This window comes from Sciurus carolinensis, chromosome 13 (genome assembly GCF_902686445.1).
Source record: "Sciurus carolinensis chromosome 13, mSciCar1.2, whole genome shotgun sequence".
Taxonomy (NCBI): Eukaryota; Metazoa; Chordata; class Mammalia; order Rodentia; family Sciuridae; genus Sciurus; species Sciurus carolinensis.
This window is the reverse complement of record NC_062225.1, coordinates 22,345,964-22,349,647: the sequence shown is the minus strand read 5'-3', so window position 1 is coordinate 22,349,647 and position 3,684 is coordinate 22,345,964. Positions and strand designations below refer to the sequence as shown.

The 3,684-nt window shown below is 39.8% G+C and overlaps 1 pseudogene; it reads right to left on the bottom strand.

Annotated features, from left to right (window-relative positions):
• Positions 1-1,997: 1,997 nt before the first annotated feature.
• LOC124963289 (eukaryotic initiation factor 4A-II-like) lies at positions 1,998-3,309 on the bottom strand (annotated as a pseudogene).
• Positions 3,310-3,684: the final 375 nt, after the last annotated feature.

Below are 3,684 nucleotides of genomic sequence, written 5' to 3'. Positions count from 1 at the left end.
AAACTATCTATCAAGTGTGCATTAAAATTTTTATAGCGGCTTTTCACGTGCTACCTATGCCCTAATTGGACCGCTTCAAGCGTGTTTCTACTTTCACTTTTAATTGGACCGCGTTCCACGCGTCAGGACCGCTGCTGGCGTATCCCGATACCGGACCACCTTCGGTGTGTCCTTATTTTTATTTTAATCGGGCCGCATCCCGCGTGCCCCCAGGACTGCTGATAGCGTATCCTGATACCCTTTAACTGGATCGCATTCCGCGTATCCCCAGGACTGCTGATGGCGTATCCTGATACCCTTTAACTTTCTTATAACCGGTTTAACTTATTAAAAATTTTTTAAGATATCTTACCTTGTCTTCTTTATAAACCCTTCATGTCCCGGGTTTCGGCACCAGTTATCGCGTTCCCTCTGGCCACAGAGAGAGACACGACAAACGTCTGAAGCTTTGGAAGTTTATTGTGCACAGTCTTCCTTTCTTTCCCTCTTTTCTAATCCCTTTCTCTCTTTTCTTTCTCTCACTCTCTTTCCCTCTGCTTAACTCTCGCCTGCTCCAGTCGCTCCGCTCCTCCCGCTCGGCTCACACCTGCTCCGGTCGCTCCGCTCCTCCCGCTCGGCTCACGCCTACTTCGGCCGCTCCGCTTCTCCCGCTCGGCTCACGTCCTCGCTCGCACTCTTCTTCCTCGCTTCTTCTCCTACTCTCAGCTTCTTCTTCTCTCAGCTTCTTCTTACTCCCAGCTTCCGCTTCAGCAGCAGCTTACTCCCCCACCCACCAAGCTTATATACACTTTAACCAATCAGGGGAGAGCACACGAGGTAAACGCGCGGACAGCTGCAGGCATAGAATAGGTACACGAGGGGGGCATGCTCTAATCACATCGTTAACTAGCCAATCATTGGAATTCGCTGGTTGTTTACTGTATAGTTGGCCGCTTTTGGCTCAGTGCCAGGCGCCATCGTGACCGTGCTCAAGGCTGGGGGTCCCGGGAACCCCGACAGAAGTACATTATTTTTTTCCTTGTAACAGATGATGATATAGATATAGATAATATATGACTAGGTGTTCATGGAGTCTAATAAGTATTGTTTGGGGTTTTTGTTGTTTTTTTAACATGAGAAAAGGAATTTTGGACATATGATTAGACACAACATCGAGGAATAAATTATTTTGTGTTGAGAACATTCTTGAAAAACTTGAAGCAGATCAAAATTTGTGAAGAAAGAAACCACGCAGCTGCAATGTTCTTCCCATTGGAATTTCTTACCCAAGATTCATGGTGGCTGTACTCCAGCAAGCAAACAATTTAAATCCTTGTGTCATCCACCAAGAATCTATTGATTGCCAAAACAATTAAAAAAAAAAAAAAAACATGATAAATGTAGCGAGTAACTTTATTTTTTTTCTAGGCTCTTTTTAGATATACATGACAGCAGAGTGATTTTGATGCAATTAAATCTTTTTCTTTTTATCTTCAGTTTCTTTTAATTTGTAAAATATTTTTTGAAATGCTGACATTTAGTCATTGACAGTAATTCACAAAACAGCATAGAGGTGAATTCTCTATAAGGATATTTTAATTTTTTTCACTTTAAAAAATTATATATCTTTTTTTTTACTAATTAAATACTTTATTGAATAAATACAATACCAAACAAAATGTATTCAAATGCTTTCTAAAAAAATCAATTTTAAAGGCCTTTCTATTCAGGCTAATGACAAACACAATAAAGGCAGATATGCTAGTTTAACATAATTGGCTGATTTTATACAGCACTTATATCTTTTAGTCCACAAGTATATCATTAAATGATAGAGAACATCTGATACAACCATTTCTACAGAACTAGGAAATAAATTTCTAAGAAAGAAAGATTTTACAGACCCCATCTTTTTATACCCACCCCAACAGTCTAACTCTAAAGAGGATAAAGCCAATGACTTTCCTCACAAGAACTCACGACTAATGTCGCTTTGCTATGGAAATTTGTATTTCTGATCCGTTATGAGCATTGAGACAAGATTCAAATATTCCCAAAGAAGCACAATGCACGTTGTGATCGCCTATTCAGCAACAGCGAGCACTGCATTCAATTCTATCTCATCCCAGGAATTAAATAAGGTCAGCCACATTCATGGGCATTTCCTCCACTGTAGTATTGTAGAAAGTCTCAATGTCACGAAGAATCCTCTTGTCTTCTTCAGTAACAAAGTTTATAGCCACACCTTTCCTCCCAAATCGACCCCCTCTGCCAATTCGACTCGCTCTTTATTCAAACAGTGTGCTGTTTCGCTTATGATTCCATGTCCTAAATTACATCAACGCAGTTTCTGAGCGCCATCTCGTCATCAACTACTGCTATCGACTCCTGTGAATATAGTTTTCACGATTGGTAGGTAGATCATAGTTTATAACCAAAGACACTTGTTGTACATCAATCTCACGAGCCAACAAGTCAGTAGTGATCAGAACTCGGCTTGACCCTGATCGGAATTCTCTCATGATAACATCTCTCTCTTTCTGGTCCATGTCACCATGCAGAGCAGAAACTGTGAAGTCCCTGGCGTGCATTTTCTCTGTGAGCCAGTCCACTTTGCGCCTTGTATTGAGAAAAATAACAGCCTGTGTAATGGTCAGTGTCTCGTACAAGTCACAAAGTGTGTCCAACTTCCATTCCTCTCTTTCAACATTAATGTAAAATTGTTTGATTCCTTCAAGAGTCAATTCTTCCTTCTTCACCAGAATTCGAATTGGATCTCTCATAAATCTTTTGGTCACTTCCAACATATCAGTTGGCATTGTGGCAGAAAGCAACACAACCTGAGTACTTGTATTTAATTTTTGAAAAATCTCATAGATTTGATCCTTAAACCCTCGGCTCAACATTTCATCTGCTTCGTCCAAAACAAACACTTTGATCCATTTTGGAGAAAAGTATCTTCTGTTTAACATATCAAACACTCTCCCTGGTGTACCAACAACAATATGTGGTGTTTCGGCCTACAGTTTTTGCATTTCATTTCAAACATTTGTTCCACTAATGCAGGCATGACAGGTTGCTCCCATATAGTCTCCAAGTACCAGAATCACCTTTTGGATCTTTAATACAGGGAATAATAGCTCTCTGCTGAATAGCTGAAGGCTTCTCAAAACCATAAACATAGATGCCCCGAAGAAGAGACTCCTTTAAATTCATATCATCAAAGTTATCAACAATCTCATTCCAGTTGCTCTCGATGACACCATCGGGGTCCATTCCCTCTGGGCCTCCATGTTCTCTGCTGTTATAATCCGTGGAGCCACCAGACATGATCCGATGAACCACTCAGCACCCGACTGAAAAGTTATATATTTCTTAAAGTTTGTTTTGCTGTTATCTCACCTTGAGAAGTGAGGAAAAGAAAATAGATGTTAGTCTGTGTGAGGAAAATTGCATATAGAATGTTGTGTGGTATTCACACATTGGAACATAGGTTAAATCATACAGAATGTTTATTGTTAGAGAATAGACAGTGACTCAGAATTAATTCCTATACACCACACAGCCTTGTAACTGGGTAAGAATATCTATAACAAATCTAAATATGTTTTTCAACAACTATTTTTACTGTGTATACATTGCTTTTTTTTTTTTTTTTTTTTTTCTTTTGCAGTGCTGGGGTTTGAACCCAGGGCCTTGTGCTTA